Below are 26,667 nucleotides of genomic sequence, written 5' to 3'. Positions count from 1 at the left end.
GTTCCGGACTAGAACTTCTGCTCCGCTCTGCGCCAATATCAACATCAGTCGTTGGGGGGACACGTGACCACTGCAGCCACTCACAGGCCGCAGCGGTGACCTGCTCCCCTTGCGTCACATGCAATGTCACAGCTGCGGCCTGTGATTGGCTGTAGTGATCTTGTGTCCCCCCTCCAATGGAAGTAGATATCAGTGCAGGGAGGAGCAGAAGTGTCGGTCCGGAAGCCACACAGACCGAATCTAGCCACGGGGACCAGACGAGTTTCATTACCATCTCAAGTCAGCCTCATCTGGAAGTCTGATTTAGTCTCAGATGACCCCTTTAACAACTTAAATAAAACTTTTGGTGCAAAATAAACCAAATCAAAATGTGGCAGTATAACTTTATAAATATTGGGGAACTCTACTTCACCACAAGCTTCTGACAAGAGACAGTTGTGGCCAATATACTTCAACTCTAATCTGTATACTAAGAACTTGCTGGACTTTAAAAAGATGGCCACATTTTGGTACTGGAAATCTCCAACAAGATGCTCATCCTGTTGCTCTATTATCGTAAACTGATTCTGCTCAATACAGTGGTGGTGGCAAAAGTATGGTGAAGATTTGCAGTGATGGAAGTCACCATGACCTTTAGAAAAATGGACATCATTGGGATCCAAGCAAATGTATTTCACATGATGACATCTACTGACATGTCTCTTTCACTTCTCAAATGGTGACTTCAAAACCCTGTTGAATGGCATCTTATGGGGCCCACCAGAAATAGCCAAGCACTGTAAGCTATCTCTGGCAGTCTCATAGAGATGATTAGAGCAGAAATGTGCATGCACGTCCTACTGCTCCATTCAATTCGGGAGTTGCTGTAGGTGGATGATGGGAGTGGTACTTTTGGCCCTGAAGTTGGTAGTAGAACTCACAGTGGCAATTCCTCCTCTCTGGCTCTCCCTTGGCCCACGATTGACTGGAAGACTTTCTTTCCTTGGGGCACACCCTGGTCTTGGGGCTCCTGCCTGGTGGTGATTGGGGTGCCCTTGATGTTAAGTGTTTTTGGAGGGTGCAAGGAGTGGAATGAAGTGGCTGGTGTGTGATGGAGTCAGTGACCAGGCCAGTTGATATCAATAAATGTCTCTCTTTACTACAGTGCAGGATAGGAGTAGTAGCACATTCAACATCAGCAATGCACAATTCCAAGTAGATCACAGTTCAATTTTTTCCCAATGTATGGACAGAAGTAATGATGGGGGTTGTAGTACTCCTTCTCTCTGCAGAACATTATGCATGCATTGAGGTTCCCTGTAAATGTTCCTGTAATTCCTTGGCTCAGGGGTGCAAATTTAAGATACAGGTGGCCAAATGGTCCCAAAGTGTGAAAGGGTGTGTTAGCAATATTCCCTGTCACAGCAGGAAAGTCTCTCTGCTATAAACGTGCACAATGCCTTGTCTGATTCAATGCATGGCCTTGCAGATTTCTGGACTTGCTAACGTCTTCTCTCTGGACAACTTTGGATAAAGTTGCTTCCTTAGCTGTAGACTGTGTCACAGATGAAGGTTCTCTGAGCTCAGGTCTAGCTTTGAGGGGCCTTCCCATGCAGGTCCTCTCTGTAGCACAGCCAGACTCTCCACTCTTTTAACTGAACTAACAAGGGGGTGGACCAGGTCCATCTCCTGGGAACCCACAAGGAGGAATAAGGTTGTTAGCCCTTGCCTGCTCATACAGAACTATTAGATATACAAACACAGTAAATCAGAACATTTCACTAAGCAACACTTTGCAACAATTTACCCTTTGCAGTGACCCTAATGTGGAGTACGGCATATGGATAGGGGATCATTTTCTAATTACCAAAATAGCTCTTTAATTCCAAACTGCCATCATCAGTGAAATTGAATAGCTCACAATCACAACAAATTTTAGCATTGTCAGGTCATGCTGGGAGTTGTTGGTTTTGCAACAAATTGAAAACCACAAGTTGGAGATCCCTGGCCTATTGTTTAAAATGTAGACTGTGAGCTCCTGATCGCAATGTATGTACATCGCTGAAGGGTATGCTGGTACTATGCAAGCAATGGGAAATAAGGCTACTTTCATGGATCTGCAAAAATGCTTCCATTACAATAATACAACCGCATGCATCCCTCATGAACACCATTGAAAGTCAATGGGGGACGGATACGTTTTCTATTGTGCCAGAGAAAACAGATCCGTCCCCGTTTACTTACATTGTGTGTCAGGACTGATCTGTTTTGCTCTGCATCACATCGCGGACAGAAAAACGCTGCTTGCATCGTTATTCTGTCCGCAATGGAAGCACAACCAAGCGGAACGGAATGCATTTTGGTGCATTCCATTTCGTTCAGTTCAGTTTTGTCCACATTGACAATGAATGTGGACAAAACTGAAGATTTTTGATCCGCTGTTGAGATCATATGACGGATCTCAATAGATCCGCTAGTGTGAAAACGCTAGTGTGAAAGTAGCCAAACTTGCAGCATTTTTGAGTATTGCGCAACACAGTCACAGTTTTGCATTCGGATATCAACCAGATGATGAGTCCTCTGTTTTTTCTCAAAAGCCTAAATTTGTGCTTTTTATTTTCTTGTGATTTATTTTTGTGTTTATTTTTTTATTTTATTTTTTCCTTTACAGTTTTTGTAGTACTATCCAAAGAACTTTAAAGGCAAATGAGAAAACAGCTGTCATAGAGGTCACCGGGCCGCTCCTACACATTCACATCTGGTAATTTTCTCTGTAATGTCTGCATAAGGAGAAGCAAAAATGTAACTTGTTTATTTTTCAAGTCTGTTCACCGACACACAAACTGACAGAAAGTGATAAGAAAGCCATTCATGAGCGTCCAGATGGACTTCACTGTCTGCACTTGTGTAAATATGCATCCAGTTTTTGCATCCAAACCCATAAAATATATTTTGACAGGTTTTCCACAGCAGAGGATTCTCGTTCCAGGAATATCCTATGAACAGTATTCATTGAACAAATGAGAAAATAATTAACATTTGAAAAACTGAAGAAAAAAAATATCTTGAGCAGCTAATCGAGTGCACCAAAATCAAAGAGAAGAGTCAAAAAAAAGTAGAACGCTGAACAGTTCTAAAGTAGTCTTCATCACAATTTTTAGTGTAGAGGTGGTGCTGCAGGTGCAGTTCTTTGAAAGCAATGGCACTTTTGAAAATGTATGGATTTAAATTGACATCCAATAATCCAGAAATTCTGATACTTTTGTACTTGTTTCTGTTTTACAACTGCAAGATAATCTGGAATCTCACAAGCAGTGGCGTAGGGATCGCCATAGCAACCATAGCAGTGGCTATGGGGCCCTACGCCACTGGGGGCCCGCCCGTCCGGACCGCATAAATTTTATTTTTATTTCTTTAATACATTACAGCACTCACTCACACAGGCAGCCAGCAGCCAGGCCCGCCCAGTGTAGTGGGCGGGGCGCGGGCGGTCCGCGGCTCGGTCTGGAGAACATGAGGTAGACCGGCGGATGCGGTGGAGGGGTCCGGAACGGGGCATAGCGGAGGCGGAGCCAGGCTGGCACCAGCGCCGCCCGCAGACTGCAGTGCAGGAAAGGAATGAATTTCCCCGCCCCCTCCACCGCCCGAGTCCGCCTCCTGAGTCCTCCCACCCAGTCCCTCTAGTTAGTAGGAGGCGGACTCAGGCGGTGGGGTTGGTACCTGTCCTGCTGTGGGGAGGAGGGACTGGGAGTGGGACTATGGAGGGAGACTGGTCCCGCCGGCCGCACTGGCGCCAGTCAGAGGCGCTATCTAAGTAAATCTGATTCTTTCTGACTGCGGCTGGGCTGCCCAAAACCAGTCTGAACTAGTCTGAGGGCGGCGGGCCAGAGAGGAACCGGCTCACAATCAGTGACTCACTACTACTGCTGTCACTGGATGGCACAGAGGGGTGATGGCACCTACTTCTCCAGGCTGCCTGTGAGGACCAGACATCAGCTGTCTACAGGAAAGGTAAGTGTCTGTCTGTAGAAATAGTGTCTGTCTGTAGAAATAGGTGTATAACTACTTGTAAGTTCATGTGTATGTAATGTGTGTGTATATATATATAGTATATATGTCCATATATGTGGTGAGTGCGTATGTGAGTCTGTCCATGTATGTGGTGAGTGCCTGTATGAGTGCGTCCATGTATGTAGTGAGTGCCTGTATTAGTGCGTCCATGTATGTAGTGAGTGTATGAGTACCTCCATGTATGTGGTGAGTGCCTGTATACGTGCGTCCATGTATGTAGTGAGTTCCTGTATGAGTGCGTCCATTTATGTGGTGAGTGCGTGTATGAGTGCGTCCATGTATGTGGTGAGTGCCTGTATGAGTGAGTCCATGTATGTTGTGAGTTCCTGTATGAGTGCGTCCATGTATATGGTGAGTGCCTGTATGAGTGCGTCCATGTATATGGTGAGTATGTGTATAAGTGCATCCATGTATGTGGTGAATGCGTGTATGAGTGCGTCCATGTATGTAGTGAGTGCGTGTATGAGTGCGTCCATGTATGTGGTGAGTGCGTCCATGTATGTTGTGAATGCGTGTATGAGTGCGTCCATGTATGTGGCGAGTGCGTGTATGAGTGCGTCCATGTATGTGGCGAGTGCGTGTATGAGTGCGTCCATGTATGTGGCGAGTGCGTGTATGAGTGCGTCCATGTATGTAGTGAGTGCGTGTATGAGTGCGTCCATTAAGTTTGGGAGGGGCCCAGTACAAAAATTTGCTGTGGGGCCCAGTCAGTTCTAGCTACGCCCCTGCTCACAAGACTAGGCATTCCCTCTACTCTTCCAATTTGCTGTACATTTTCTGTAACTGGAAAAAAAATTATGGCCTTCGGAAAGGTAGCAATCCTGGCTTGAGCGGACAACCTTAATAATCTTAGACCGACTGCTTGGATTGTGTTATCTGACCACTTGTATAAAAAATTGTACTTGTGTATTCCTAGCAACCAGACTTTCAAATAACATCAGTTCAAAGCCAGGTCGAAATGACCCACCAGAGTACTAGAGGATCCTCCGGTGGGCATAGCTAATAATGGACCCCTAATAAAACAGGCCTTTGCAGTCTTATATACACAGAGGGTGGGCCCTCAGAATCATTTCCTCTGGTGGGCTCAAGGGACTTCAGTCCGATGCAGGTTCAAAGCTGCATTGACGATTTAGTAAACATAGAAAGTGGCTTAGTCAGATAATGCTGAAACTAATTAAGTGGAGAGTCTGACAATAAGCTGATCACAAAGTATCCTCCTGCTGGGACCTTCAGCGATCAGCTGTAGCCTGTGGAGAAACCTGGCAGTACGTTTTCAATTTCCCTGCTCCACCACAGGAGGGATTAAGGCGGTTATGCAACTTTAAACTTTTTTTTTTAAACAGACTTCACAGAGTGGCCGGACCAGCGGTAATAATCATATTTACTTGGTTCCTGCCACTGGGTTCTGGCTCCATCACTCTACAGCCGCCTTTGCAGGTAGGCCTGTCGAGGCCCAAGACCTGCGGAGGCGGTCGTGGAGAATGGGAGCCAAAAGCCAGTGGTGGGGGCCAGGTAAGTATGCTCACCACTCTGTGAGATCTGTTAAAAAAAAGTTTTAAAATTGAACAACCCCAAGTACCCATTCAAAGTACCCATGTTGGTTGTGTAATGCAGGACAGAACAAGTTCCTGCAGAGTGAGAGACTCTTTTTATAACCACTCTCCATTCTGACCAAGGGATGAAGATTCTGAATGTGAGACCCCTATTTCGGCCTGTTTTACACTACTGTTCAGGCACATCAACGAACTGTTGGTGACATCTTACTTTATCCCAGTATGCCAAACATCAATACCAACCATTGGCTTATCTGTAGAGACATGTTCCATGCATGAACACTTTCTTCAAATGCTGTTACAAGCTTGGGCACTGTATCCCGCAAGTATCTCTTGATGAACAAGACAGGTACTTTGGAATTGGTCCAGGTGTGAAAGTTATTTCAAATTTAAAGTAGAAACTCCATCTTCATATCCCCTACCAGGGAATTTAGATTTGGTAAGGCCTGTTTCACACTGCCGTTCTGAGTTCCAGCAGAGAACAGCCTGCCAGAGCTCTCTGGAACCGGCATTGGTGGACATTTGTCACAGACCCTGTCCAATGGCAGGTTCTCCCAGAAGTCTGTCCATTTTGATATGGTTTGAAAGCACAAGAAGTGATCAGTTCATAATCACTGCAAACTCTTTTGCTGTATTTAAATACAGCAATTATTACTAATGTACGGTGATAAACCCATACAGTTCCAGTGTGCCATAAAAGATGCGCTCATCTGACAAATTAATGTTTTCTTGTTTCTCAAGTGATTAGTGACACTTTTATGTAACATAGAAACATTGTATATAAGGCTGGAAATAGACATTTGTCCATCCAGTTCGGCCTGTTATCTTGCAAGTTGATCCAGAGGAAGGAAAAAAAAAACTGTGAGGTAGAAGCCAATTTTGCCCACTTATGGGGAAAAAAATTCCTTCCTGACTCTATTCAGGCAATCAAAATAACTCCCTTGATCAACGATCCCTCTCTAGTAGCTATAGCCTGTAATATTATTACACTCCAGAAATACATCCAGGCCCCTTGAATTCCTTTATTGTACTCACCATCACCACCTCCTCAGGCAGAGAGCTCCATAGTCTCACTGCTTTTACCGTAAAGAATCCTCTTCTATGTTTGTTTGCAAATCTTCTTTCCTCAAGGCGCAGAGGATGTCCCCTCGTCACAGTCACAGTCCTGGGGATAAATAGATGATGGGAGAGATCTCTGTACTGACCCCTGATATATTTATACATAGTAATCAAATCTCCCCTCATTCGTCTTTTTTCTAAAGTGAATAACCCTAATTTTGATAATCTTTCAGGGTACTGTAGTTGCCCCATTCCAGTTATTACTTTAGTTGCCCTCCTCTGAACCCTCTCCGGCTCTGCTATGTCTGCCTTGTTCACAGGAGACCAAAACTGTACACAGTACTCCGTGTGTGTTTTGGATCTGGTCAAGATACCAGGTAGGTTGCTCCAAATTAGTAGATACAGTATTGTTTTTACGTGAACTGAGAAATTAAGCAAAGACACACACGGTGGGGTCAAAGCAAAATCTCTAGTTTATTGTGAGTGTTAACACAGAATATACACTTCTGGTGGGAGGTGACTAAATGTGGTGCATTTTTATTGGATAATGGGAAATAATAGCAAGCATTTAATGGGTTAATCTTACACTTCTATTCCATCAGGATGACTTAAGATATCAGCTTCACAGTGCAGCTCCTCAACCCCCTCACTGTACCTAGGACCTTGGAATGCGCTCATTCCCCCTCCCATCTTCAAGATAGTGGAAAAGCTGTGTGTTTTTTTTACTAAGTGGTGTCTGAGCAAGTGTATAGAACAGGCAAGTATTTATACTGGTTCAGTAGTCCATAACAGTCCCCCCTTGGAAACTTGATTGTAGGCTATCCCTACCTAACGAATCCACTGGGCATACCCTTCGTATCCTCTTCACCTGCAGTGGCGACAACTTACCTCTAATAGATAAGCTCCCGGTTTCAGGGCTTATGGTAGTACCCCAGGATTCATCTTACCCTATCTCTGCACGGCATCATAGCTGGGAGGTGGAACCATGTTGAATGGCGTTTCCTTTTGTTCTTCCTCATCGTAGAGAAGCATGATAGGTTGCTCATCAGTTTTCTTCATTCTTTTTGAAAGGCGGGTCACACAAGTAAGAACAAGCTTAATTACCATGTATATCACCAATAGTATTAGGGCTACCTGTAATATTCCTTGGACAATTTCCATGAGCCAGCCCCCAATACCTTTAAACCAGTTGGCGGGATTAAGGAATGAGAAGATATCAGACCACCATGTATCTTTATCAGCTTTATGTGCGTCCAGCCATTTATCCCTTATCTTTCATTTTCTCTAGACCCGCCTTAACTTGCAAATTACCCTGCGGGTCTATGTAATGGCAACAAGCGGGTCCCACAACCTGGCATATGCCTCCATCTTCAGCTGTAACATAGTCTAGAACTAATGTGTGTTGGTTGGTGACAACTGGTTCTGCACGATGTTCAAGGTATTTATAACTCTCATCACTTCCCATATTTGATCGTCTAGATAATCAGTTGCAACCACCAAATGATCTCACATCTGCATTACCATGGGATATATGAAAAGGGTACTAAAAAATGTATTGGGAATGCAAATTTCTACAACATGTGGCTTACCGTTTGATCTGGGTATGTTATGTTTGGCCCTACGGTACAAGGTGTGTTTAGGAATACCATTTATGTCAATTTCAGAGTGTGGTACTATAAAGGTGGCAGGAGTAAGCCTGGCAACGGTGCACAGTCCTGTGACATTCTCGGATAACCATTTGTACGCTTTGTGTCCACAAACTAAGTATATGTCCCCTGGAACTGCCACTGCTGTGCTATTGAATAATTGGGTAATTAATTTGGCTAATTGTTCCTTTTGCCAGCTTTTAAAGGGTTTCTACCACTTCAGTATGACCAAATTAGCTTTCAGACACTAGCGATCTGCTAGTGTCTGATCTCCATAACCATGCAATTCTTAGACCTTTGTGTGGAGCCGTTTCATTAAAAAACTAACTTTTATTCCTATGCAAATGAGCCTCTAGGTGCTATGGGGGCGTCTTTTCAGCACCTAGAGGCTCGGTCTACTCACACTGTATGCCCGCCCATCTCGTCTTGAATGCCTGCCTCCATCACAGCCATCGGACGAATTCACGCGCCTGCGCCGTTCACTTCTGTCATCGGCGCAGGCGCAGTGAGTAAATGATACGCTCCTGGTGCCGGATTCCTCACTGCGCCTGCGCCGACTACGTCACAGTGAGGAAGCCGGCATCAGGAGAGCGGCCTTCACTCACTGCGCCTGCGCCGAAGACAGAAGTGAACGGCGCAGGCGCGTGAATTCGTCCGATGGCTGTGATGGAGGCAGGCATTCAAGACGAGATGGGCGGGCATACAGTGTGAGTAGACCGAGCCTCTAGGTGCTGAAAAGACGCCCCCATAGCACCTAGAGGCTCATTTGCATAGGAATAAAAGTTAGTTTTTTAATGAAACGGCTCCACACAAAGGTCTAAGAATTGCATGGTTATGGAGATCAGACACTAGCAGATCGCTAGTGTCTGAAAGCTAATTTGGTCATACTGAAGTGGTAGAAACCCTTTAACTGACTTTCGGTGGTGTTGGCTAATATACCTGTGATAAGGTCCTGTATAGTACGGGGGATACAGGGTAGGTCTTTTGCATTCACAGAATGTACACCAATACATTGCACGTGGCTGTCTGTTTCTGAGTCATTGCAACCTGAGTGTATGTGTGGACTAAATGTCATGCCTTTGGTTTGTAATTTGAGACAATAACAGTGTGTACAGCTAGGAAAACATGTGACATTAGCCCAGTATCCGTCTTGCCAGGGGGTAGAGCTATGATCTATTGAGGGTCCTGATCTGTTTATCATGAGCCATAGGGTTTCTGCCCACCCTGCGACAGGCAAGGGCACTTCCCTGTCCTTGTCTTTACTGGATTTAACTTGGTATATGGGTCAAAATCATGATAAGTAGGTGGATCCTCATGGCTTTTTGTTCCAGGGTTGTCAGGACAGCCTTTACTCTTTTACAATGTGACGAGTGGATCCAGGTGGGTCTCCCTTCAAGTTTCACGGAAGTTGGGGTAGTCAACAGCACTTGGTAGGGTCCCTCGTATCGGGGCTCGAGGGTGCTTCTGACGTGTTTCTTGACTACAACCCACTATCCAGGTTTCAGATTGTGGCTTCCTTCTAGGGAGTCAGGATCTGGAATGGAAGAGAGAACTTGTGCATATACAGTGCTGCCCATAATTATTCATACCCCTGGCAAATTTTGACTTAAAGTTACTTTTATTCAACCAGCAAGTTATTTTTTGACAGGAAATGACATAGGTGTCTCCCAAAAGATAATAAGACGATGTACAAGAGGCATTATTGTGAGAAAAAAAACATTTCTCAGCTTTTATTTACATTTGAGCAAAAAATACAAGATGTTCCACACTGTGCAAAATCTCAGAGGACGTGGTCGGAAGCCAAAAGTGACACCTGTGCTGGATAGTTAGAGACGAGAGGTGAAAAAAAAATCCAAGGATCACCACCAAGGCCATCCTGGTGAATCTGGGCTCTGCTAGTGTCAATGTCTCAAGGCAGACAATCCAACGGACACTGCACACTGCTGCGTTCTACGGATGCAGACCAGGCACACAATAGCTCGCTTGGCCTTTGCAAAAGCTCATCTGGACAAAGTAGAAGACTTCTGGTCTTCTGTGTTATGGTCAGATGAAACAAAAATTTCATTGTTTGGTCACAATGATGTTTCCTTCATTTGGTGTAAAAAAGGAGAAGCCTTCAACCCAAAGAACACCATCCCTACTGTCAAACATGGTGATGGGAACCTAATGCTTTGGCAGTGTTCTTCAGCCAATGGATCAGGGAACCTAATCACAGTAAACGGCACTATGAAAAAAGAGCAATACATGAGGATTCTCAACGACAACATCAGGCAGTCTGCAGAGAAACTTGGCCTAGGGCACCAGTGGACATTTCAGCATGACAATGACCCAAAACACACAGCAAAAGTGGTGAAGAAATGGTTAGCAGACAACAACATTAACGTTTTGGAGTGGCCCAGCCAGAGTCCAGACTTGAATCCAATTGAGAATCTGTGGAGGGAGCTAAAGATCAGGGTGATGACAAGAAGACCCTCCAACCTAAAAGATTTGAGGCTCATTGCTAAACATAAATGGGCAAAAATACCTGTGGAGACCAGGGCCATCTTTAATATTGATTGGACCCTGGGCAAATATTTACTTGGGCCCCCTGGATCCCGCCTTCCCACACCCTAGCATGCAATCACGGCCATCACCACAACACACAAAAAATCCACACATCTGGTAGAGTACAGTGATATAAATACTTCCAGTTCTGAAGACTCCAGCGGCTCAGGATCAGTGCTCTGGGCAGCTGGACTCAGGCTGGAAGTGGGCAACGCTCTGCAGGAAGGAGACCAGGGCTCGGCTCACCCTAGTGTTACAGTGCACCCCAGCACCCCACAGTATGCAGTATAGCACCCTATAGTATACAGCACCACACAAAATGCAGTATAGCACCCCACACTATACAGTATAGCCCCCCACACTATACAGTACCCCACAGTATATAGTAGAGCAGTATAGCAGCCCACAGTATACAGCACCCCATAGTATACAACACCCCACAGTATACAGTAGAGCAGTATAGCACCTCACCGTATACAGCACCCCAAACTATACACGATACAGCACCCCACACTATACAGCCCCCCACACTGTACAGTACAGCAGTATAGCACTCCACACTATACAGCACCCACAGTGTACAGCCCCCCACAGTATACAGTACAGCAGTATAGCACTCCAGGCCCCCCCACAGTATACAGGCCCCCACAGTATACAGGCCCCCACAGTATACAGGTCCCCACACAGTATACAGGCCCACACACAGTATACAGCCCCCCCCACAAAGTATACAGCCCCCCACACAGTATATAGCCCCCCCACACAGTATACAGTCCCCCCAGTATACAGGCCCCCCACACTATACAGGCCCCCCACAGTATACAGCCCCCCACAGTATACAGGCCCCCCACAGTATACAGGCCCCCCACAGTATACAGGCCCCCACAGTATACAGACCCCCACCGTATACAGCCCCACACAGTATACAGCACCCCACTATACAGTAGTTTACAGTATATTAGCATTAGCATAACAGCCCCTGTCACCTTTTCTTGATGTAATCTTCACAAAAAAAGCTCCACAGTTAAGGCAAACTTCTCCTGCAACACTCCTGGTAGGACCTGTGATGACCTCATAGCCATGTGACCAGTAATATTGCTAGGTTACTGGTCACATAGTGATGATGTCATTAAGGTCCTAGATCACAGCTCTCACAGACACAGTACGCTGGCTGGAGTGTCGGCAGGCATGGCATGGCAGCACCCCCTGTGTAGCTGACAGCCTGACACCCGGGGCAGTGGCTAGCAGGGCTCAAGAGGCAGCTGCCTTGGGCCCCCCAGGAGAAACTGGGCCCGGGGCAGCTGCCTTTTTTGCCCCTTGGTAAAGACGGCCCTGGTGAAGACATGCAAAAAGCTGGTCTGCAATTATAGGTCATTTCCCGTCAAAAAATTACTTGCTGGTTGAATAAAAGTAACTTTAAGTCAAAATTTGCCAGGGGTATTAATAATTATAGGCAGCACTGTATGTTAGATAATTGTTTGCTTAATGCTATCATATATTTAGCAACAGATTCATAATGCATTTGTAACTGCTGCGGAAAATACTGTCCTATTCTTGGCCTTGTCCCAAATAGGATCTCATATGGGGCTGGTAAGGAATGTGAAACGCTAAGTGTGACCGTACCATCTTCCAGACCTCTTGGGTTTGACTAGCAGTGAATGCTGGGCCCTGATCACTCTCAATGACCTCAGGTACCCCGAACCTACAAACAGTTTCCTGCATTAGTTTCTTAGCAGTGGTTGTTGCTGTCTGGTTTTGGACGGGATAGGCTTCTGGCCACCCAGAGAACAAGTCTATCACTACTAACACATATTGAAACCCTTGGCACATTGGCATCTGGATGTGGTCGATTTGGATCCTTTGGAATGGGTACAGAGCTCTGGAAAGGCACTTGGTGGGCGTGGGTTTAGTCCTGCCTGGGTTGCACTCGGCACAAATGAGGCAAGACTGGGTATGTCTTACCAGGACCAGGGTGATTCGTGGGACCACCCATATTTTGTCAATTAGTTCTTTCATGATGGTTTTGGATTGGTGGGTGGGCCCATGGGCCACTGAGGCTATTAAGGGATAGAGGGCTCTGGGTAGGCACACTCTCTTTCCTTGTGTCCAGAGTCCATATTCTTCTTTGAAGGCTGACTCTTTCAGCCAGGTTTCCTTTTCCATGGGAGTGGCCTGTTTCTGCATTTGTTTCAGTAGGTCCCATGTAACTTATTTTTGTTCCAGGTCTTCCTGTGCTACCATAATCTGGTTTGACTGGACTCTTTCCTCTTCCACTGCTGCTTGGCTGCTTGGTCAGCTAGGGTGTTTCCTCTGGCCTCAGAGGTGCCAGCTTGAGTATGGGCCTTTACCTTGATCACTGCCACTTGGGTGGGCAGGAGTACTGCTGCCATTAGAGCCGCTACTGCTGAAGCATTCTTGATTGGGGTTTCTGCGGCTGTGATGTAATCCTGGGCTTTCCGTATTAGTCCAAAGTCATGAACCACTCCAAAGGCATATCTAGAGACTTTTGCCATGAGGCAGGCTTCAGTGAGGGCAATGAGTTCAGCCTCCTGTGCTGACTGGTCTAGGCGCAATTGTCTTGCACACAGTACCTCATGCTCACTAGTGACCGCCATGCCTGTATGGAACTTCTCTTTGTCATCAGCATACCTTGAGCTATCCACAAAGAGAGTCCAATGTGGGTTTGTCAGAGGAGTGTCTTGGACTGATGGTGGTGCCCCCACTTCAGCTTCCATCATTGTGATGCAATTATGATCCTGTTCCTTGCAAAGAGAATCGGTTGAGGTCCATAGTTCTTCTTCCTGAAGATCCTCTTCAGCATGTAGATCAATAAAATCTTCAGAATCTCCATCTCCAGTAAACTCCCCCCTTGGAAGAGGAAGGAGTGCAGAAGGGTTGAGGATGTGGTATCTCTGAATGGTGACATTATCTGGCAGGAGCAGACTACACTGGAGCCGGAGGTGGCACTGTGCAGTGAGGTGTTCAGGCTGAGTCTGCTGGAGGATGGCAGAAATGTCATGGGGAGCCAGAATTGTGAGGGGGTGACCAAGCATAATGTGAGAAGTGACGTCCATAAGAGAGCTGGTAGCATGCACGGCTCTGACACAGGAAGAGGCAGCTCTGGCTACGGGGTCAAGGTGCTTAGAATAATGAGGGGTCTATTGCGACCACCATGAGTTTGAGCAAGGACTACAGTCGCATGGCCCTGACGTTCCATGATATACAGTCTGAAAGGAAGGTTGCAGTTGAGGATGCCAAGAGCAGAGGCAGATGCAATGGCAGCCTTCAATGTCTGAAAGGCTTCTCCAGCCTCCATTGTCATCTGGAAAGGCGTAGTGGCATTGCGGGGAATGCAGTCATATAGGACTGAAGAATCAGGTATCCAGGGTCTGCAGTAGGAGAGGAGTCCCAGAAAGGTTCGCAGCTGATGAGGGATGTCCGGGAGTTGGATGTCAGAGATGGCATAAGTGAGGTGCTTGCTACCTTGAGAGATACAATGACCTAGGAAGACAAATTTGGGAAGACACAGCGGCAATGTGGTTTGTGAGACTCAACAGCCAGTTGGGTAAAGGGACGTGTTACAGGGAGAGGTAGTGATTTTCATTGCCCCCTTCTGCAGGACGGCCTGCACTTGGAGTGTAATAGCATCCTGTTGTGAGACAGAAAGCGGATATTGCGCTTTGTATGGCAGGACCTTGAGGTCCTTCAGGGTCACAGTGAGGCGTCCGGTATCCTGGGGTCCTTTAGCCCAGAGGATATTAGGGATGAGGTGCAAAATGGTTTGCAGCGAATCCCCTAGCTCATATGAATCAGTGACCTGAAGAGCTGTTAATGCCATGAGGAGGCAAGTTTCTTCTGGATATAGGGCTGTACCGAGGGTGGCCGTCCCATCCTCTCTAAACTATATGTTAGCTTGGATTTTCTGAAGAAAATCAGAGCCTAACAGATTGAAGGGGCATGTTTGGCTGACAACAAATTGCGACATGACTCCTGCTGGAAGGTGGAGCTGTGGGGTTTTGGTCTGGAAGAATCCAGGGGAAGTGACTAAGAGTGTCTTGGTAACGGGGTTATGCAGCACGACCCCTTCTAGTTCAGAACAGGACTAGTCCAGTCTAGTCCAGAAGAGGGTGACTCGAGGGGCAGGGCCGGCAGGAGGGGCAGAGACTGTCATACATGGAGTGTGCCCTCCCTGCATTGGTTTGCCAGCGTCCTATTGCGATGAGGGAGCTGGAGTGCCCTCCTGTCGCTGTTGATTGGTTGGCCACAGACGTTTGCTACGGCAGTTCCGTTTGATGTATCCGGGCTTGCTACACCCATAACAGACACGAGGTGGCGGGCGTTCTCCACCATCTTCTACTGACATTACGGCTATCACAGCCACTTGAGTTTACTTTCCAAGCCCTTTGCAATTTGCTCCAAGACTTCCAGGGTCAGGGATTTCCACTCAGGATGACAGGCCACAAGGGCTTTGTTTATCTCTGGTCGCAGACCATCGACAAATGAGCGGGCCAGGAGTCTGAGGTGTACAGCTTCATTCTGACTGAAACCCTTTTCATGATCGAGGTAGGAGGTGGATTGCTAGGGAGCCTAAACGTGCCATCTGGGATATAACGGAGCCACTGGTGAGACTACAGGGGCGACGGGAGGATCAGGGCTGAAGGAGATTAATGGTCCAGGCGTGGACGTCTGGGGGGGACATGCTTGGGGCTTACAGGGGTGTGACTATGTGGGCGTGGAGCACCACAGGCAAAACACGTCTCTCGGGAGGTGATATTTTGCTGAGAACATACATTACAGATCTACCCACCTCCTTTCTTCTCAGCGCCATTATAGGGAGGTGGCTGCCCCAGCCCAACAAGATTACCAGGTTTACAAAAGTATCTGCCACTAGCTTCATCAAGATTTTGCTCTCCTCCCGTCTTTTCAAATTCCTTGCTACAGTCCAGCCACACTTGGACTGTATCCACTAACTTCTCATCTTCTAATCTACCTTTCTTTTCTGTCAGCAAAGTTTGCCATGTTGTACAACACAAAGTTCCACCTTTACATATACCATATCATTTCTCTAGCTTGCTCAGACTTTTCACAAATCATTTTCCTCTCCTGTCCACCACGTACTGCTCAGGTGAGCAGTAAACCTTTGGGACACTTGCGTTATGTCCCATCGTTTCTCGCACCTACTGGAGCCATCTAGAGACCTCTGTAGAGAGTAATCACTGGACCTGATGCGACTTTGAGTCCCGGCCGAGCACACTCTGGGCTGCCGCGAACCGCTCTCCCCCCTTCTGTGATCGAGTCAGACAACCGGGCTGCACTCCAATGCAGGCAAATAGGAGAACTCTCTGTGTCTCAGTCAGTGATACTTTTCAACACAGTCTTCAGAGTTTTTAACACAGTACATCAAGACTTTAAAACACATGTGATTCTTACTTTCATGCCCATGAGGATGTCCCAAGCTGACACGGCACCCCTCCCTCAGACAGGCACGGATGGACTACACCAAAGGTCACATAGAGGTAAGGTAACTCCTACCTCTTATCACGGGCTGCAGCCCCGGTGTCCGTTAGTGAGGTTCTCCTCGTCTGGTTTATCAAGGGTACTGAATCAGGGGTCATGTCCTTCGAGCCCCACGTTCGGGCAGCCAAATGTTTTAGATCTGGTCAAGATACCAGGTAGGTTGATGTACCGCTCCAAATTAGTAGATATTGTCTTTACGTGCACGGAGAAATTAAGCAAAGATACACACGCTGGGGTCAAAGCAAATCTCTAGTTTATTGTGAGTGTTAACACAGAATATACCCCCCCTGGTGGGAGGTGACTAAATGTGGTGCATTTTTATTGGTTACTGGGATATAATAGCAAGCATTTAATGGGTTAATCTTATACTTCTATTCCATCAGGCTGACCTAAGATATCAGCTTCACAGCACAGCTCCGCAACCCCCTCACTGTACCTAGGACCTTGGAATGCGCTCCTACCCCTCTCCCATCTTCAAGATGGTGGAAAAGCTGTGTGCACCTGGTACATCTAGGAAGCAGGATTTTTCTACTAGGTGGTGTCTGAGCAGTTTAACCCAAGTATATAGAACAAGCAAGTATCCATACTGATTCAGTAGTCCATAACATGTGATCTGACCAGTGATTTGTAAAGTGGTAGGACTATGTTCTCATCACGGGCATCTGTGCCCCTTTTGATGCAACCCAACTCATTATCTTATTGGTCTTGGCAGCAGCTGCCTGACACTGTTTTTTACAGCTTAGTTTGCTGTTCACTAAAATTCCTAGTTCCTTTTCCATGTCAGTGTTACCCAGTGTTTTACCATTTAGTATGTATGGATGACTTGCATTATTCCTACCCATGTGCATAACCTTACATTTGTCAGTGTTAAACCTCATCTGCCACTTCTCTGCCTAAGCCTCGAATCTATGCAGATCCATCTGTAGTAGTATACTGTCCTCATCCGTGTCAATTACTTTACACAGTTTAGTGTCATATGCAAAAATGGATATTTTACTGTGCAAGCCTTCTATAAGTATTCGTATGAACGTTTCTTCCCAATAATTCTTCCCAGTCCTCAGCCTCTGTTTAAGGGCCTTTAGTTAGAAGACAGTTTTTAGTCTCATTGTATAGGCATTGTCTATTTTTCCATCTTTTAAAATGGCAATAAAAAGCTTTTTGAACGTATTTGGAGGTATCAGGTAATGGAATATTGACTAGTGTATAATGCTTTCCCAACGTTCCAGTCTCCATAAACAAATTATTGGTGGCTTTCATGTTGGGTGTGGTTTCCTCAAGTTTCAAGTTACTTTTGGCAAAGTCATACAAACCTACATCCCTGCGCCTACAGTTATTTATTCTATGCAATACACACGGTTTTGTGGTTAATTTATCTTGCAAAATGAAGTGATGATGAGCATCTCACGCCAACGCTCCAGTTATGACTAATTGATTTCAGTTTTTACAATGACATCATGGCAATTGCGTTTCTGCACAGTTAGTAAATTAAAGTGGACATGACATGGGTTCGCTTGGAACAGGAAATTGAACATGTGGGCAAAATGCTGCCATCAGAGATATCTAGACCCCATACGGGCAAATGGTCAGGGTCCTGTACTCCCTGTTTATGTATCTCCATCTTGTAACCTATTCAGTTCATTTGGTGGGCAAATGAGGATCGTTGTTATTATTTGTTATACTTTTCTCAAGCACTGTGACCCATTGATTTTGAAATGAGGGGGATAATATACTCTGTACAGCCTATCAGGCCAACACTAAATATTCAGTGAGTCCACAGAAGAGGGTAACTCAGAAGCAAATGAGGTCTAAACCTTTACACTTTTAACTTGAAGGGCACCATGTTTAGAGCTTAGTTTTCACATTGTTACCTATTAAATAGGACTCTTATCTAATTCCCATGTAGCAACTGGTGGGTAACAAGTGGATAGCAAACCCCATTTATATTTGGGCCCCTTTTTAACCTGAGCTCTTGATTGCCTGTACTGCCCCAATGGAGGACCTGGGTAGGCAGGAAAAGTGACCACTGTACAGCTTAGGCTACTTTCACACTAGCGTTTTTGCTGGATCCGGCAGGGTCCAGCAAAAATGCTTCCATTACTGATAATACAACCATCTGCATCCGTTTGAACAGATCCGGTTGAATTATTTTTAATATATTTTTAACATTGCCAAAACTGATCCGTCATTAACTCCATTGAAAGTCAATGGGGGACGGATCCGTTTTCTATTGTGGCAGATTGTGGCAGAGAAAACGGATCTGTCCCCATTGACTTGCATTGGGGTTATCACGGATCCATTTTGCTCCGCATCCCCAGGACGGAAAGCAAAATACAACATGTTGCAGTTTGCTTTCCATTCTGCGAACGCAACTAAACGAAACAGAATGCATTTTGGAGCATTCCATTCTGTTCAGTTCAGTTTTGTCCCCATTGAGGATGAATGCGGAAAAAACTGAAGCCTTTTTATTCCGGTATTGAGCCCCTATGACGGAACTCAATACTGGAAAACTTTAACACTAGTGTGAAAGTACCCTTAGTGCTTGAAGCATGGACTGGCCTTATTTGTAGGTGGGTCATGATCTGGAAACTTCTCTCATCCCCTGTTAGGTTAGTTCATCCCAGTGGTGTACCTCCAATGGAGGCAGACCATACAGCCGCTATGGGGCCTAAGGGTAATGGGGGCCCCGCAGTGAACCAAAGGCCCCACCCCTAATTACATTCAATACAGGCTCTGTTCCAGCTCCAGTCTAGAATCCCTATCATCAGTGGAGAAATGTTATCACACGTTCTGTACATCTAGCAAAGGAACTGCACAGTTAATGGTGTCGTTCCCAGGCTAGAAAGGTACATCTGCCAGGACCTGTGATGTCATCATCACAGGTCCTTCACCATCTAGTAAAGGAACTGCACAGAGAACGGTGTAGTTCACAGGTTAGATGTAACCAGTAACAACAGTATGGAGAAGAATGGCACATTAAGCTCTCCATAAAGACTAGAATGGAGTGGTAAGAGGAGCTCTTCCCCTTTTCTCTTGATTTTCCCCCGATTCCCTGTTTTTACTAATATCTCACTCATATATAATACTGCTAACAGTTACAACCACTATTACCTCATGTACCTCACACAGTGACCATTATCTATAACTGACGACATATACTGTATCTGTACACATTGCATCTATTATACCTCTTACCTCTCATGAGTACACTAATCTATTATACATATATATATATATATATATATATATATATATATATGAAAATACATACACTGCATATATTATACAGTAAAATAGATGCACTGTGTACAGATATATAGTATATACAGCAGTGTACTGATATGTAAGGTGCAAAGTTTAATAGACGCAGTGTGTACAGGTATACAGTGTATACAGCAATGGACTGATATGTGCGATACAAGGTATAATAGACACAGTGTGTACAGATATATAGTATATACAGCAGTGTACTGATATGTGAGGTATGAGGTGTAATCTATAAATTTTATATCTTGTACCTCACAAAACAGTACACTGCTTGATATACTATATATGTGTATACACTGCATCTATTATACCTCTAACTATGTGATCGTCGGCAACATGTGACTTCACACCTTCTTTTACACACTCGATTCGACCTTCTATCACTGCTACCAGAAGGCTGTCTCCCTCCAACTCCAGACTCACTGCTCCTGTCCTGCAAGTTCCAAACAGAGGTGAGACATTTAAATGGGGACAATGCTGCTATCAGTGGGAGAGGGGTTGTCAGAGGACAATAATGCTGCATATTTTGGTGGCATTTATTTTGCACTGTTGGAGATATTTTGTGCTGCAATGTATTTATATGGTGAAATTGGATGGGTAATTTGGCAATCAGATGCTGCTCAGTTATTTTTAGCTTAATCACAGTATTTGCTGTTGTTCAGGAGGGTAAAGTATGTCCCAGACCATGTGATTAGTCATTTTTGTGTTTCAGTTTTATTTCCTTTCTTGTATTTGTTGTGGAAATTTTATTAGGATGTGTTTCTAATATATTGTGTATTGCCATCATGTCTCTCAGTGTCAGGGTAAACCATTGGAGTGGATATCGTCCTGTGTATGTCCTGTCACAGCTGCTGGGCGCAGAGGTCTCCGTCGGCGAATGGTCCATGTGCTAAGCACTGGGCTGTGGGCCAGGGGAGACTGATGTGTTCAGCAGAGCAGTGTTTTGTTGGCTGATGTATGGACGCCGGCTAGGGCCCCCGCGCAAGACGCAGATTTATTGGCTTGGCGTGGATGCATTTGTTAAGAGAACAATATATGAAAGGAACGTGCGTTTGTTGTCTCTAGTGCGCCTGATCAGCCGCTGGAGATAATGACGTTGTCCTGTAAATAAACATGCATGAGGATCATAGTAACTTTATCTGGCATTGATCACTGAGCAAGGCTGGATAAAGTTAACTCCAGTGGTTATAGGATACATGTGTTTGTTAGCTGGCTATGTTATTCTAAATGATGGTGTCTTGTCTTCCTATGTCATCACTTCCTGTATGTCATCACTTCCTGCATCCTTGTTACATGAAGTAAGTGGTCGGGTGATGGGCCAGCCCCTTTTCTATTGTTACACCTTTTGTGAGTAAACAATAAAAGTGTACAGACTGGGGGGTAGCAAGGCAGTTGCTCAGCAGAACTGAACATGAAAACACCTTTGTCTGACTGCGGTTGAAAGTTTTGCCTTTCCTTACACGTCTGATGAGAGCGGATTTCTACTATTAATATTTCTATAACAGATGGCGAGCTTGGAAGGATTCAACTGATTTTTTTATTTCTCTGCACAGCAGGTAAAATGGAAGAGAAAAGTAAACTGTAGTTTTGTCTGCTGCATCAGAGAAAATTTCTGCTTGTTAAATGAACATTTTTCGCTCTATTTGTGTAAGGATAAGGTAAGTGCTTTTCCTGTTGTGTAGTTTTTGGTGGATCTGAGTATGTGTGTGCTGAGCAGTACATTAGAGACAGCATTTAAAGAGTATATTTTATATTGTTAGCCTGTAAATCACCCTGCAGAGTGGAGGTTTGCTCTGGTTTCAGGGGGTGAGGAACAGGGACTATAGAAACTGTTTTGTTTAGTTTGGTTTTCTTATTGCTGGATATTGTAGATACTATCTTGTGTGAAGGTCTTCCTTTGTGTGAAGGTCATGTGGTTTTGTTGGGCCATTTTATTTTCCTTTGTGTGTGTGACGACATGAGGTTTTGTCGGCCATCTTGGTTAGTTTGGTGCTGCAGGTTTTACAGGAATCATTGTAAGTTTGAGCTGGTTCATTTATTAGTTTTGGTGTCTATGGAAAGGCATTTGGTTGTTTTTGCCTCAAATGTCAGTTTTTGTCCAGAATAGTTATCTTGTACCTTTTTGTAACCTTTCTATGTACAGTTTGATTTTGTGTTGGTAAGTTTTGTGCTGGATATCAGTTGAGTGTTCGGTTATGGTATAGCTCAGTGACCAGTCTGATACAGGGAATCATTGTGTGAGCTTAGTGGCAGTTTTAGTGGTGAAATTGTCCTATAGTTGATGATTCTGCTTAATGTTTGTATATCTGTGGCTGTTACACTGAATTGTAGAATAGTTTGGCATAGTTAATACGGGTACTACAGTGTAGAAAGGAGGTGCTTGTAGTTCTGTGCCAAAAGTATTGGGACAACTCCTAGAAATCGGTACCAGTGTTTTGTTTTTTGTAGCAACCATTGTAGTGTTTGTATAGCTGTACAATGCAAAGCATTATTAAAGAAGTTGCAAAGTTGAAGGACACGGCGGCCATTATTCAAGCTATGCAGGGATCTACTGATCCATGGCTGCAGGCTCAGAATTGTGTAGCAAACCTGATCTGTACTAAAAAATGGCGCAAAAGGAAAGGCAAGTATGCTCTGATTTTTGCTGCTGGGTGGATAGCGGATGAATATCAGGAGTTTTGTAGTTTGGAAGGAGAAGTGGAAGATTTAAAAGTGGAAATTGTTAAATTGAGAACTCTTGTCCAGCAGGCAGCTGAAGCTAGCGCTAATTATGAATGTACTGTGAGGTGTAATACTGAGATCCAAAACAATAATGAATGGTTATCTGAAAGCCTGACGCAACGCACAGGGTGCTGTAAGGGAATTGTCTGCTCTCTGCAGGAGGACAGAGGATGAGCATTCTCAGTGCTTAGTGCAGCCGGAGTCATTGAGACAATCGTTGGAGAGTAATGTGTCTGGGATTAGAGGAAATGTATGGGCTGTAAGCATGGAGAAGTCTGAGGACTGTTGGTCACATAGTGGATCCGACTCAGGGATGGAGATGGACAATGTGTCTGACCCTGGAGTTGGAAGTGTTAACACAATGCCAGAAGATTCCTCAGATGAGTCCGTGGTAAGTGGACTCAATACAGATAGTAGTGTGGGATCTAGTCATGCTAGGATGATTAATATTATGCACCAAGTCAAATCACCATGTGCCCAGACAAGGTATTGTGCAGGGAGACAAGCTATTCGTTGCATGCAGGAAACCTGGGCACATTGCACGATATTGTGATGTTGCTAATGGCAACAGACACAGATATGTTAAGTACCCCAGAACCACACCTAGAAGTAAAGTGATTTATTCAGCAAGGTGGGGTAATGGTCCCAGACATGGTTCTTTGCAAAGGCAGAGAACCCAGGGACAGCCAAGGTCATTGATCAATAAAACAGATTTTAAATCCCAATGCGAACGGTTAAAATGTGAAAATGTGAAGCTTAGAGAGGAAAGAGATCGGTTCCTGGAATTCAGTAGAGTTTCTAATTTTTGTGTGCCAGAGAAGGGTAAATTAAGGTCTTTGTAAACCATTTTAACTCTAAGACCTAATTTAAATTGATTTTCCCCTCACCCTAAAAAAATAACGGTTTTGGGACCTTGTAATGTTAAATCCTGTTTCTTTGGTAAAATGAATCTGAAGCTGGTTTGGGGCTGGGGAAATTAACATTTCAATGACTGGGTGGGTAGAAATTATCCTGCTCACCGTTTCAGGTGAACCCTCCAAGACATTGATTTGTTAATTCAGTCCTATACAGTTGTATGTTTTCCAAAGGGTTTTTGTTTTTTTGTTTTTTGTATGTGAGGTTTGATTTTAAGTTAACATTTACTGAATCTCAATGTAAATAGCAAGACTTCCTGTAACTGAAGTTTTCTGTTTTCTTTTACTAACCCATTTTTATTTTTTAGGTTTTTATTGATGTAATCAAGTTTTTTTTTCAGTTTTTCCTTTTTACTAACCCATTTTTATTTTAGTCTATTATTCCGTTTTTCCTTTTTTATATTTGGCGCTTTTCCCTTTCTTTTTCTTTCTCTCTCTCTCTTCTCTGTAGATTTGGTTGGGAGTACTGGGGGTCTCGTGATATTGTGTGGGAACTACTGTCTGAATTCAAGGGTTGCTGCTGAGCGAGAGGTTTTTGATCAGTCACTGCAAAAAGGGCTTCATGTGCTGTTCAGCTTGACTATATAGAATAATATAGGCAAAGGAAAGTGAGTTGATGAGCTTTTTTAAGGAGACAAGGTGATATATATCACCCGTTCATACCAATAGCTTTGTGAGTAACCCCTTTCCCCACAGGAGTACTGTGTGTTTGTTTCCTGTGCGCCCCTTGTCCCCACAGAAGGTACTGTGTGTTCTCTGTGTGTACTCCGTCCCCACAGGAGTACTGTGTGTTTCCTGTGCACACATTCTACTCCAGGTCAATTGGTCAATTGGAATGCCCTATCCTGTGGTCAGGTCACTATTCAGAGCCGAAGGCTGGTATATCTCATTAGGAGACTCTGAGGGCTGCCGTGTGTCGGCAAGAGCCCTTTTCCTCACACTGCTACACCTTTTCCTGAGGTCTAACTAGGGTGAACGGAGTCCATGTGTCGGTGCCAGAAACCCTAAGGCAACTCAGAGGTGAACGAAGGGGAGTAGCAGCCGTCCAGGTGTGTGTGGCGGAACAGTCCAGGCGTGTGTCGCGGGACAATGTAGGTGGACGCACCTACTTTTAGAAGGCTCGAACATTGGTTTAGAGAAATCTAGGGAACAGAGGGGTACCACGCGAACTAACACTGTCATGTACTCCCGTCCAACTAAAACTACGGAGTCCAATAGAAGCGCTTTTCTCTTTCTCTATATCTCTCTCTCTCATCCCTCCTCATCTAACCTTGAGACGATGCACCATGTTGAATCCAGCTTCTCTTCATCCTGGTTTTAAGGACGATGAGAAGGGGGGGGAAAGTGGTGCAGAAAACAACAATCTTCAAACTTTTTACTAACCATTCTAACCTCTCAAATATCAATCAATTTCTAACCTAGTAGGCAATTATGTTGAGAACCATTACGACTGCCTTTTCTTTGATGGTACTTGGGTCAGATTTTTGCAAAGAAGGTAAAAATCACGGCCGATCCATGGCCTGAATGTTCCGCTATAACCCTTATTCCATCAGGGATGCCCCAGGCAGCCCCACGGGTTATCACCGATGTCCACCACCGGGTTCGGGAGTTTCTCCCAGACTCAATAACCAGTGTTCATTCTAGTCAACCAGGTGATTGAGTCGTGCTAAAGAAACATCCGAGGACGGGACTAGAGCCGAGATATCTTGGGCCATTCCAGGTGCTGCTGATGACGCCAACCTCTCTGAAGTTCGAGGGACGAGACAACTGGATCCACACCGGTCACTGCAAGAAGCTGCTCAACTAAGTCAAAGAATGAAGAGTATCACTTTTGTTTATTTGTTTAGTTTAATTTTTAGGGAGGGAAACGCACATCAAACTAGCCAGGGCCACAAGGAGACATTTGTTGATAGCACTGATTTTCCATTTCTAGAGGGTAATATCAGCTATAGGTTTAATAATAGCTCTGGCTCCTGCTCCTCGCTTGTTAATCCTGTATGGGTGTCTGGGCAGCTGTGGTAAAGGTCATAATTTTGTGGGATCTTCCAGTTGTCAGGAAGGTATAACGGTCAACCTTACTAATGAAACCCCCGATCTCTTTAATAACACCCATAGACCAGATTATATCTTCTGGAAAGAAGGGTGTGACGTTCAGACTCAGGAAGCGATCCCTCAGTCTTTTCAGTTATTACTGGAATCCCGTGACCGTCAGAAGTTCTTGTGTGGAGTTGACGGGTCCATACTATTTCCTATGCAGGTTAGCCGCTTATAAGGTAATTTCCCCTAATGCCAGAGGTTTATGTGTCCTGGTGAAGCTTGTCCCTGTATCTTACGTTGCAGCCGATTGGGAGAAACTGATGGTGTGGAAGGAGGTAAGAAGGGCAGGGAATGCTGGAAGAGATTTGTTTTTAGGCTGGAAGGGATGGGGAGTTGGACTTATGAAGTGATTGAACAATTTCTCGTCCATATTGGATGAGATGTTCAAAGAAACCGTTGAGGCAGTGAGAGAGATCACCGAGAAAAGTCAGTAGAGCGTCCAGAGGAGGGTTTCTGTAAATTAGATGACGGTTATGCCTGGCTAGCAGACAACATTGAGAAGGGTCAGGTCCATACTGACAGGAGCAGGGCAAAGGCGGAGCTATGACTAGTGAGGGTTTGAATCCTGTTTAAAGCTTTGAGAGGTCTTGGGGCTCACTGGTTTTCCATTGGATCCGGGCGAAAGGAAATAGGACATGTACTTATGTTTTTTTGTTTCCATTCCTTCTATACGCCGGAGTGAGATGTTCCTGATGTCTAATCGACTGAGTTACCGAAGCCCGAACAGACAAGATGCCCTGAAGACCAAACCATGGACCAGATGCAGAGGATTCCAAACCAGCCGGCGACCAGCGCGAAACACCACCTCCTGAGTCAGCTCCCGAAGAAAAGAATCTCCGAGTCAAGATTTGTTTTTGAGCTACGTGTCAAGATTGACTTTCTGTTTTCCATCATCTGTTTTGTTTTATGGATTCAGGACTTTTCGTAGACTGTTTTTTTCAAAGAAGAAGATCGAGATTCGTCGAGGGACACTGGGAAGCATTTGACAAAGAGGAGGGACTGTTGTGGAAATTTTATTAGGATATGTTTCTAATATATTGTGTATTGTCTCTCAGTGTCAGGGTAAACCATTAAAGTGGATATCGTCCTGTGTATGTCCTGTCACAGCTGCTGGGCGCAGAGGTCTCCGGTTGCGAATGTTCCATGTGCTAAGCACTGGGCTGTGGGCCGGGGGAGACTGATGTGTTCAGCAGAGCAGTGTTTTGTTGGCTGATGTATGGACGCCGGCTAGGGCCCCCGCGCAAGACGCGGATTTATTGGCTTGGCGTGGATGCATTTGTTAAGAGAACAATATATGAAAGG

The sequence above is a fragment of the Bufo gargarizans genome, chromosome 2 (genome assembly GCF_014858855.1).
Source record: "Bufo gargarizans isolate SCDJY-AF-19 chromosome 2, ASM1485885v1, whole genome shotgun sequence".
NCBI classification, from domain to species: domain Eukaryota; kingdom Metazoa; phylum Chordata; class Amphibia; order Anura; family Bufonidae; genus Bufo; species Bufo gargarizans.
The sequence above is the reverse complement of the archived record's forward strand: the minus strand, read 5'-3'. Positions refer to the sequence as shown.